Source organism: Mesocricetus auratus, unplaced genomic scaffold (assembly GCF_017639785.1).
Source record: "Mesocricetus auratus isolate SY011 unplaced genomic scaffold, BCM_Maur_2.0 Super-Scaffold_100004, whole genome shotgun sequence".
Taxonomy (NCBI): Eukaryota; Metazoa; Chordata; class Mammalia; order Rodentia; family Cricetidae; genus Mesocricetus; species Mesocricetus auratus.
Window position 1 is genome coordinate 8,285,638 of NW_024429189.1, and position 12,082 is coordinate 8,297,719.

The following is a 12,082-nucleotide window of genomic DNA, read 5'->3' on the forward strand; positions in this document are numbered from 1 at the left end:
TCTGCATGATTGACAGGTGCTGCAGTGTGGCTGACAGAGTCCCACTCTGCATGTTTGACAGGTGCTGCAGTGTGGCTGATGGAGTCACACTCTGCATGTTTGACAGGTGCTGCAGTGTGGCTGATGATAGAGTCACACTCTGCATGTTTGACAGGTGCTGCAGTGTGGCTGACAGAGTCCCACTCTGCATGTTTGACAGGTGCTGCAGTGTGGCTGATGGAGTCACACTCTGCATGTTTGACAGGTGCTGCAGTGTGGCTGATGATAGAGTCACACTCTGCATGTTTGACAGGTGCTGCAGTGTGGCTGACAGAGTCCCACTCTGCATGTTTGACAGGTGCTGCAGTGTGGCGGATGGAGTCACATTCTGTATGTTTGACAGGTGCTGCAGTGTGGCTGACAGAGTCCCACTCTGCATGTTTGACAGGTGCTGCAGTGTGGCTGATGGAGTCCCACTCTGCATGATTGACAGGTGCTGCAGTGTGGCAGATGGAGTCACACTCTGCATGATTGACAGATGCTGCAGTGTGGCTGATGGAGTCCCACTCTGCATGATTGACAGGTGCTGCAGTGTGGCTGATAGAGTCACACTCTGCATGTTTCAGATGGCAGAATCAGAGGAGAACAGCTGCCCGGACAGTTTGCTGTCTAGAGGATCGTGAGCTTCAGATGCTGGTGCTGAGGTAATGCATTCAACTGGTATTTCTGGATGTTGTTTTTGCTTTGTATTTGATTGTCATTGTGTCCTTTCTTTTTTCCTCTTGGAAGCGTTTAACTTTTAGACTTTTAAAGAGATGCTGGATATTTTAAAGATATGTAACTTTTAAAATGTTTGAAATTTTAAAGGACTGGGACTTTAAAAGTCATACTGTATTTTATATTGTGATATTAACATGAGCTCTTAGACATGAACAAGAAAAGAAGGAAAATGTTTATTAGTGTTGAGTTGACAAAATGTTGACTGTGCTGATTAGCTTGTCAGCTTGACAAAAGCTAGAGTCACCTAGAGGAGGAAACTCAGATGAGAAAATGCTATGAGAAGAGACTGTAGATAGGTCTGGTGACACATCTTCTTGATTAATGAGTGATATGAGAGATCACAGCCCACTGTGGGCAGTGTCATTTTTTGGATAGGTGGTCTTGATATATATATGTATATATATCAGCAAGTCAGTGGGAGTAACCCAGTAGGCAGTATACTTCCACGGCTCTTCTGCTCCTGTCTCCAGGTTCCTGTCTTGAGATTCTATCCTGATTTCCCTCAATGATATGCTATGAAAAGAATGTGTAAACCAATTTTATCCTCAAATTGCTTTTTGTCAAATATATATACTATTCCTTCCCATGTAATGATTTCTGTGCTGTTCATTAAAAAGGAGCACAGAGCTCTGTGTTATGGAGTTGTCTATCACTCACAGATAAACACTCAGATAACTACAGACACAGAGACAGATTCACAAAACATCTTTCATCAGGCAGGCACCGACTGATACAGTATTAGTTAATCAGTAATGCACTTATTCCATGAAAAGGAGAAAGATTTCATCTATTGATCCAATTCTTGGTTCCAGTTACAACATATTGAATTTTTTAAGGAAAAGTTTTGCCTAAAGTCAGTGAGTTAGCATTGGTTGATGTGGTCAGTTCCAATCACTTCCCAGGAAATAGCTCCACTCTGGCTCCAAGTACTAGAGCCGTGAAGAAAGTAGCCTATGATGCTTTATCCAGACTTTTGCAATAAAGCTAGTGTTTACAACTGGCCAAAAAGCTGGGCTATGCCTGAATATTTGCCTTTATAAGTTGGAGTAAAGGATAGGAAAGAGAGTTGCCTATCTGGTCCACTCTGATCCCTCCCTGATCAAATGTAGCTGTCTATAAATGATCTTCCCAGAGGCTGACTATAACAGGAAAATCCAGTCCTACAGAAGGTTCTAGAAGGAAATTTTAACACAAGGAGGTTAACTATACCCATAAAAACACAGGAAATAAATAATCTCACACCAGCAAATCCAAAAGAAAGGACACACACACATACACACCTACTTTCACCACCACCACTACTACCACCACCACCACCACCAACAACTCACTAACATTCTTGCAAACTGAATCTAAGAACACATCAAAAAGATCAACCATTATGATGAAGTAAGTTTCATCCAAGAGATGCAGGAGTGGTTTAACATACAAAAATCAGTCAATTTAATCGACCACATAAACAAGCTGAAAGAAAATAAAACACGTGATCATTCTTTTAGAAGCAGAAAAGGCCTTTTGCAAAATCCAACACCCTTTCATGATAAGTCCTGGAGAGACTACAGATACAAGGGACATACCTAAACATAATAAAGGCAATATGCAGAATGCCAAAATAAATGGAGAGAAACTCAAAGCAATTGCACTAAAATCAGGTCTAAGATTGTCCACTCTCTCCATATCTATTCATTATAATAGTACTTGAAGTTTCAGCTAGAGCAATAAGATAACTGAAGGAGATAAAGGTGATAAACATTGGAAAATAAGAAATCAAAATATCATTATTCACAGATATGACTATATATATATATGTGACCCCCAAAATTCTACTAGGGAGCTCATACTGTTGATAAACACTTTCAGCAAAGTAGCAAAGAAGCTGGATACAAGATTAACTCAAGAAAATCAGTAGCTCTTCTATATACAAATGGCAGACTGAGAAGGAAATCAGGGAAGCAACATCTTTCCCAACAGCCTCAAATAATATAAAATATCCTGGGGTAATTTTAACCGAGAAGGTAAAGACTTATATGATAAAAACTTCAAGTCTTTAAAGAAAGACATTGGAGAAGATATCAGAAGATGGAAAGATCTTCTATGTTCATGGATTGGTAGGTTTAACATAGTAAAAATGGCCATCCTATGAAAAGTAATCTACAGATTCAATGCAATCCCATCAAAATTCCAACACAGTTCTTTACAGGCATTGAAAGGGCAATTCTCAAATTCATATGGAAAACTACAACCCAGGATTTCTAAAACAATCCAGTATAATAAAAGATCTTCTGGGGGCAATCATCATCCCCAATTTCAAGCTGTACTACAGAGCTATATTTATAAAAACCTCATGAGGTATTGACATAAAAACCGAGACCTAGACATAAATCCACACACCTATGGACACCTGAAATTGATAGAGAAGTCAGAAATACACACTGGAAAAATGAGCATCTTCAACATATGGCTCTAATCAAACTAGATGTCTGAATGCAGAAGAAAAACATGGTATGGGCTCACTCATAAGTGGATATTAGACATAAAGCAAAGGATAACCAGTCTACAATCTGCAACCCCAGAGAAGCTAGGAAACAAGGAGGACCCCAAGAGATAAATACATGGATCCCCAAGAAAGGGAAAGAGACAAGATCTCTTGAGTAAATTGGAAGCATGGGGGAAGGGGAGAGGGAGGTAGGAGAAAGAAGAGAGGAGAAGGGGAGGTGGGAGGAGAACATGAAGGGTGAGGAAGGTCGAGTTGGGGGAAGAACAGAATAGGAGAGCAAGGAAAGAGATACCTTAATAGAGGAAGCCATTATGAGCTTAACAAGAAATCTGGTACTAGGAAAATCTTCAGGGATCCACAAGGATGACCCCAACTAATAATCTAAGCAATAATGGAGAGGCTTCCTTAAATGCTCACCCTATAATGAGATTGATGAATGCCATCCTAGAGCCTTCACCCAGTAACTGATGGAAGCAGAAGCAGAAATCCACAGCTAAGCACTGAGCCAAACTCCTGGAATCCAGTTTTAGAGAGAGAGGAGTGATGAGGGGTCAAGACCATGCTCAGGAAACTCCCAGAAACAGCTAACCTGACCAAGTGGGAGCTTAAGAACCCCAGTCTGACAGCTGGGGAACCAGCATAAGACCAAACCAGACCCCTTGAATGTGGGTGTTAGCTAGGAGACCTGAGCAGTCTATGGGACCTCTGGCAGTGGAACCAGTATTTATTCTTACAGCATGAATAGGCTTTGGGAGCCCATTCCCTATGGAGAGATATTCTCTTAGCCTAGATACATGGGGGAGGGTCTAGGTCCTGCCCCAAATGATTTGACAGACTTTGATGATCCCCCATGGGAGGCCTCACTCTCCCTGAGGAGTGGATGGGGTGGGATGAGGAGATAATGGGGAGAATGGGAGGATGCGGGGGAGAGGGAACTAGGATTGGTATGTAAAATAAAATTGTTTTTAATTTAAATAAAAATTAATTTAAAAAATTAATTAAAAATAAAAAAGAAGAATGCAAATAGATCCATACTTGTCATCCTGCACAGAACTCAAGTCCAAATGGATCACAGACTTCAATGTAATACCAGACACACAGAAACTGATAGATTAGAAAGTGGGAAATAGCCTTGAATGCATTGGCACAAAAGATGACTTTCTGAACAGAAGGCCAATAGTACAGGCCCTAAAATAGACAATTAATAAATGGGATCTCAAGAAACTGAAAAGTTTATGTAAGTCAAAGGACATCATCAATAGGACAAAGCAGCAGTCACAGAATGGGAAAAGATTTTTTCCAACTCTACACTCAGTAGAGGACTAATATCCAAAACATATAAAGAAATCAAGAAACTAGTTATCAAAAATACAAATAATCTAACTTTAAAAATGGGGTGCATATCTAAAGAGATAATTCTCAGTGGTGGACTCCCAAAATGCCAAAAACACCTAAAGGAATGTTTAACATCCTTAGTCATCAGGGATATGCAAATCAAAACCTCTTTGAGTTTCCATCTTACTCCTGTCAGAATGGCTAAGATAAAAACCACAAGTGACATCTTATTTTGGAGAGGATGTGAAGCACGGTTACACTCCTCCATTATGGTTGGGAGTGCAAACATGTATAGGCACTATGGAAATCAATATGGCAGTTACTCAGAAAGTTGGAAATCAATTTACCTCAAGATCCACCTATGCCAGTCTTGGGCACATACCCAAAGGACTCTCCATCCTACCACAAGGACATTTATTCAATTATGTTCATAGCATTTTTATTCATATTAGCTAGAAACCAGAAATAACCTAGAGGTCCCTCAACAGAAGAAGGGATAAACAAGATGTGGTACATTTATATTATGGAGTATTACTCAGCTGTTAAAAACAATCACATTATGAAAATTTGCAGGCAAATGGATGGAACTTGAAAAAAATCATCCTGACCCAGACCCAGAAAGACAAATATGGTATGTATTCACTTATAAGTAGATATTAACTATTAAGTAAATAATAACCAAGCTACAGTCCTTGAACCCAGAGAGGCTAAGTAAGAAGCAGGTGTCTAAGGGTGATGCATGGATCTTCCTGGGAAGAGGAAATAGAATATATTTTCTGGGTGGACTGCGATGGGATTGAGAAGAACAGGAGAGATTAGGTGTGTGTGGCGGGGAGACACTGGATGGAGGGAGAGAATGTAGGGAGTGATGACTGGAATTGGGAGGCATTTGAGGGGTGGCATGGAAATTTAGTACAGTGGAAACTTCCTGGAATCTATGAGAGTGATTTTAGTGAAGATTTTTAGTAGCTGGGGATATGGAATCTCAACTGGACATCTCTTATAGCCAGACATGTCTTCCTCTTGCTTTTAGTTGAGTTGTAGGTTGACGGGGTGCCATGGAGAACCCCAAACAACCCAGGCTGATGTTAGGATGTAAGGTTGCTCTCTGCAAACTGGTAGTAGAGCCCCATTGCTGAGGACAATATCCACACAGCTCACTGAATGTGGAGAGGTGGACCTTGTTCTTGCATGAAGCACTCACCCACATGTTCTAGTGTCTTTGCTGAAAGTACTTTGTTAGTTACCAAAAGAGAAATGTGGACATCTACATTGTCACAATACCTTTGACCAACCTCTATGCTGCATGCAAGATGTGCTTGGGCAATGGTGGTGCAGAACCTGCAGGAGTGGTCAACCAATGACTGGTTTAATTTGAGACTCATGCCACGAGAGGGAGCCCATGTTCTACACTGCCTAGATGGCCAAAAACTGGAGACTAGATAGCTCAGAGACCTAAAGTAGACCTAAACACAACTAACAGGGGAAAAAAAATCTAATGATTCCTAATGACATTCTGCTTTACTTGTAGACTCATAGATCAGTGTCTTATACAGTAGTTGTCAGAGAGACTTACTCTGGCAGCAGATGGGAACAGATACAGAGACCCACAGCCAGACATTATGAGGAGAGAAAGTATACATCTCCTGCCCTTGGAGCTTGGGGAATTCCTTGGAAGAGGGGGAAGAAAAATTGTAGGCGTCAGAGGAGATGGAAGACATCAGGAGAATAGGGCCCACCGAATCAACTAAGTAGGGTACATACGGAGCTCACAGAGGCTAAAGTGGAAACAGGAGGGGCTGCATGGGTATGTACCAGGTTCTCTCTGTGTGTGTTGTGACTGTCAGCTTGGTGTTTTTGTGGGAGTGGGGGTTTCTCTGACTTTTTTGTCTGCTCTTGGGACCTTTTTCCACCAGGTGGGTTGCCTGGTCCAGCTTCTTTGAGAGGGCTTTTGCCTTCTCATACTGTGTTTTGTTTTGTTGGGTTTGTTGTTGGAGGCCTGCTCATTTCTAATGGGAGGCAGAGGAGGAGTGGATTGGGGGAGAGGAGGGGTGGGATTGAACTTCGAGGAGTGGAGGGAGGGGAAACTGTGTTCAGGATGTATTGGATGACAGAAGAATCTATTTTCAATTAAAAATAAAACTAAAAATGAGATTCTATTTCATTAAGACGATCTCATAGTATTGGAATTATTTAGAAATTGGATATATAATTAAGAATAAGAAGCCATAGGATTAAGAACACTGTTCTCATATTAAAACTCAGAGTTAATACTGTTAAAGTGAGAAACATTTACAAAAAAACGGATGCTTTTTTCTCTTTTTCATTTGCTTGCTTTTTAGGTACAGGGTACTTTGCAAGAAGGGATTTGAGTGTGTGTGTGTCTTTTCATTTTTTCTTTTTTCTATGTGTAGCGCAGATGGTGTCCTAGCAATATATATATATATATATATATATATATATACATATATATATATATATGAGGAATTCAGGACTACTCCATTACTTAATGCTCTAATTGTCTTTAGGAAAGTAATAACATATAGTAATCTTTGTAGTGAAATGGTGCAGAATAGTAAGTGTAAGGATTCAGGTATTATTCTGGCCTGCCCCTGTCACCTGACAGAATGCACTCAGGCAGTGCCCTGGTCAGCCCAGGGTTCCATGACATCAAGTCTGCACACAGGAACAAAGGACCCCTTCAACAGACAGACCCCACCCACTTTCCTCTACCCTCTCTCTTTCATGTTGTTTCCCTGGGGCAGAACTGGGTTTTCTTGTCTCCCTCTTCTCTTCCACTGTCTCTCTGTCTCTGTGTCTCTTCACCTCTTTTCTCTTTCCTTCCCCCTCCCTCCCCTTTCTAATAAAACTTCTCACTTAAAGCTCTGTCTGCCTGGCATGTTTGTCCTCAGCTTCTGTCAACCTCGCCTGCCATGGAATCTGTCAAGGTTCCCCACACGGTTTATTCCTAACAATAAGTAGTATGGAGTAATCTAAGAGAAATAATAACCCTTGTATGAAACATTATTTTATTCTTTTAGGTATCTTGTGATCTTTTTTAACTTAGGGGATCTGAATCCTACCTACTAATATCAGTAACTCCATACCTAGGAGGTTCGTGTATTAAATGAGATAATATATATAAGGTACTTTGATGTGATAAAATCTTAATAAATGGAAACTCATGGACTGGGAACTCCAGTTTGGTTAGACAATAAATAAGAATCTTAAGTTCATTTTAAATTGTCTTAGAATTACATCCTCATGTGCCGAAAAGTCTTTTAAAGGCGATAATGATTTGATTATCACTGAGAAGTTACTGCAGTGATAGATGTTGTAGAGTGAGGTCTAATATTCCAAAGGGAGGAAAAGGAGGAGTCTTGAGATTTGGCCATTCCAACCAGACAGCTTGATGTTTCAATTCCATGGAAAATTCTAAGTGATTTATGAACTGGGAAAAATATTTTATACTAAGTGTTAAGAGGGAAACTGTGGTTGCTGAAACCAGCGCTTAATAAAATGCAAGTCATGCTGAAAGCAACAGATTTCCTCTTTTAAAAAAGAATTTGGTATGCAAAACTAATCAGAAAATGACAGATAAGTAAATATTTCAAGAGAGCATGTGAAAATTGTTAAATAAAATTTTGATATGCTAATACATATTGAAAACCCAAATAAGCATTCTTTATAAGTTATCTGACTACATAGTTTAAAAACTTTAGAATGAAATCTTGAAGATCTTCAAGTAAGCAGAACATTGTGAAACAACACTCTAGTCCCAGTGGTTTGACATACTGAGCTTAATTTTTTTCTTTTTTTTTAAATTTAAATTATAAACAAGCTTGCTTCACATGTCAATCCCAGCTCCCTTTCCCTCCCCTCCTCCCCAACTCCCCACATCAGGCTTCCCAGCTTCCTACCTAATCCCCACTCCCTTCCCCAGGGAGGGTGAGGCCCTCCATTGGGGATATCCAGAGTCTGTCATTTGATTCAGGGCAGTGCCTAGGCTCTCCCCCAAGAGTCTAGGCTGAGAGAGCATCCTTCATTGTGGGATGGGAACCAAAAATTCATTTGTATGCCAGGAATAAATACTGATCTACTACCCAAGGATCCATAGATTGCCTTGGCCTCCTCACTGACACCCACATTCAGGGGGTCTGGATCAGTCCCATGCTGGATTCCCAGCCATCAGTCTGTGATCCAAGAGCTCCCCCTTGTTCAGGTCAGTTGTTTCTGTGGGTTAAACCAGCCCAGTCTTGACCCCTTTTCTCATCAGTCCTCTTTCTCTGTCACTGGGTTCCAGGAGTTCGGTTCAGTGTTTAGCTGTGGGTGTCTGCCTCTGCTTCCATCAGTCACTGGATGAAGGTTCTGTTTCCCAGACTCTCTGGCAGTGGGATTGTAGACTGGCACTCCCTTGATCCATGTCTACAATCTATATATGAGTGAGTACATACCATGTTTGTCTTTTTGTGACTGGGTTAACTCACTCAGGATGGTTTCTTCTAGGGCCATTCATTTGCCTGCAAATTTCAATATTCCATTGTTTTTTTTTTCCCTGAATAGTACTCCATTGTGTAAATGTACCACATTTTCTCTATCCACTCTTCAGTTGAGGGGCATCTAGGTTGCTTCTGGCTATTACAAATAATGCCACTATGAACATAGTGGAACAGGCATCCTTGTATGAATGTGCAACTTTTAGGTATATACCTAAGAATGGAGTTGCTGGGTCTTGTGGTAGGTTTATTCCCATTTTCTGAGGAATCTCCATACTGATTTCCAAAATGGCTGTACAAGTTGGCACTCCCACTAGCAGTGGAGGAGTGTTCCCCATGCACCACAACCTCTCCAGCATAAATTGTCATTGGTGTTTTTGATTTTAGCCATTCTGACAGGAGTTAGATGGTATCTCAGGGTTGTTTTGATTTGCATTTCCCAGATGGCTAAGGATGTTGAGCACTTTCTCAAGTGTCTCTCAGCCATTTTAGACTCCTGTTGGGGAAGTCCTGTTATTTGCCTGTGCATTTGTTAATAAATTACTGATGGCCAATAGGAATCTAGATAGGTGGGGCTAGGAGTCCAGGAGGACTCTGGGTAGGAGAAACACGAGGGGTTCGAGATGTAACCGCCATTGGGGTAGGAAGCCTGGAACTATTCTCCGGTAAGAGACATACTTAGATTAACAATTATGGGGTAATTACTTAAGTCAGAGCTAGCCAGTTAGAAACAAGCAAGGCCAACAGCTTCATAATTAATATAGCCTCCTGTGTGTTTATTTGGGACTGATGCGGATCTGGAACCAGGCGGGCGAGAAGGCCCCTATCAAAAGAAAAAGCTTCTCTTAACAGACTCCTCTATTGAGAATTCTCTATTTAGTTCTGTAGTACACATTTTAATTGGATCCTTTGGTGTTTTGGAGACTTGCTTCTTGAGTTCTTTGTAAATTTTGGAGATAAGTCCTCTGTCAGATGTGGGGTTAGTGAATATCTTTTCCCATTCTTTGGGCTGCCTTTTTGTCTTGTTGACTGTGTCCTTTCCCTTACAGAAGCTTCTCAGTTTCAGGAGGTCCCATTTATTAATTGTCAATCTCAGAGTCTGTGCTACTGGAGTTATGTTCAGGAAGCTGTCTCCTGTACCGGTCATACTGTGCTTATTTACAAGTGTCTGTTTTGTTTTGTTTTGTTTTCTCTATGTAACAGCCCTATCTGTCCGGGACCAGCTCTGTAGACCAGGCTGGCCTCAAACTCACAGACAACCACCTGCCTCTGCCTCCAAAGTGCTGAGATTGAAAGTGTTCACAACTTGACCACCGCCTGGCACAAGTATTATTTTTAAAAAGGAACACAGTCTTTCCAACCAAGGAGAATCAAGAACAAATTATATAAAAATATAATAACTTATGGAATGATTACTGTTGTCCTAACTCTTGATTTCAGGTTTTTTAACAACTAGGTTTTATTTTTATTTTTTAAAGATAAATGTTATATTGAGAAAAATGCATGTTAAAATATTAGAAAGATTAACATATCTAATTTATAGATAGCTTATACACATAAAGAAAAGCATCATGATTGTATGCATTTTGGGCAGCTCAGATGGGACAGGCATTCTTGCACTCCAGAGTCACAGAATACTGAGTGTTACACAGCTCAGATGGAAAGGTATCCTGGAGCTTGGGAGCCAAGGGCTACCACAGGCCACAGTAAGCATAGCAGCTTACAGTCCTGCCTCAGGGAAAGGCTTCCCCTGTGTATAGGCTCTGCTTCAGCCAGGAGAGGGTCTTCCAGCTGGGGATGTTTGCCCAGTGTAGCAGCTTTGCTCAGGCAGGGAAGGTTCCCCCGGGGAAGTTGCTCCTGTTCAGCTCTGCTCGCAGAGAGTGGAGAGCTGAGTATAACAACTCTGCTCTGCCAGGGGAAGGTTTCCCAGGCAGAAGTGTTACAGCCCTGCTCACTCTACTCTATTCAGGGTTGTCTCTGCTCAGGTGCAAAAGAAGATCTTCACCCAAAGCTCATTGAAGGGCTTTATTGGGAGGGAAGAATACAGGAGAATCTACAGTGGCAGATGACAGCTGGGTAGCATGAACAGCCACAAACTGAACAAACACAGGGTTTATATAGGGCTTCCAGGGTGGGGATTGGTCAGATTTCAGTGCTGAGCTCAGATTGGGTAGAGCTCCTGCCAGAGGATTGGTTAGTTTTCTGCACACGGTAGGATCAGATTTGGCTCTGGTTTCAGGGCCAAAATGTGTTTCTTTCTCTGGTCCCTTTTAGCCTCTTGGCTCTAATTTTAGGGCCAGAGTGCATTTCTTTCACTGACTCTGATTCCAGAGATAAAGTGTGTTTCTTTGGCACTGGTTTCAGGGTCAGGGTACATTTTTTTGTTTCTGGTTGCAGGGCCAAAGTGCGTTTCTTTGTCTCTGCTCAGGGTGTGTTTCTTTGGCTGGTCCATTTTCTCTACAAGGATCCCATTGAAATGAGAGTGTAGGGAATGAATGGAACCTCTACAGAGCTAACAGAATGAACATTAGTCTCACTGTCAATGGAATGGAATGAAAGTTAATATTCACAATTATCATAAAACAAATTAGCACAGTCATAGACAAGCATGGTATTTTCTGTGTATTGAAGAGGGTGTGAACAACCAGGTTCCTGAACTATTACTACTGGGAGTGGACAAAGAATTTGGGAATTAAATTAATGCTTTCTTTGGCAATTAAATTAAATTAAGAGTCTTGCTAATATTCAAAACTAGCAATTCAATTTCCAAGGAAACAACACCCTTCCATGGTGAAGGTTAGAAGTTCTCCATGAGTTTTAGTTGTAAAGGTATTTCTCCTGATGGGGCCTGTGTGTGTGTGGGGGGGGGACTATAGCATTTTTTTTTCATTTCTTTTGAGATTATTTGTATGCAGTTTGCTTAGTTTAGACAAACTGTAATGGGAGTTCTATCTTGGGGGTCCAAGGTGATAAGTTTGGATTGAATATAAAGATT

General features: G+C 41.1%; 1 protein-coding gene across 1 annotated transcript in view; it reads left to right on the top strand.

The window, feature by feature from the left end:
• Window positions 1-12,082, top strand: part of Hnmt (histamine N-methyltransferase) — a 58,725-nt gene that overhangs the window by 13,860 nt on the left and 32,783 nt on the right. The window lies entirely within an intron of this gene.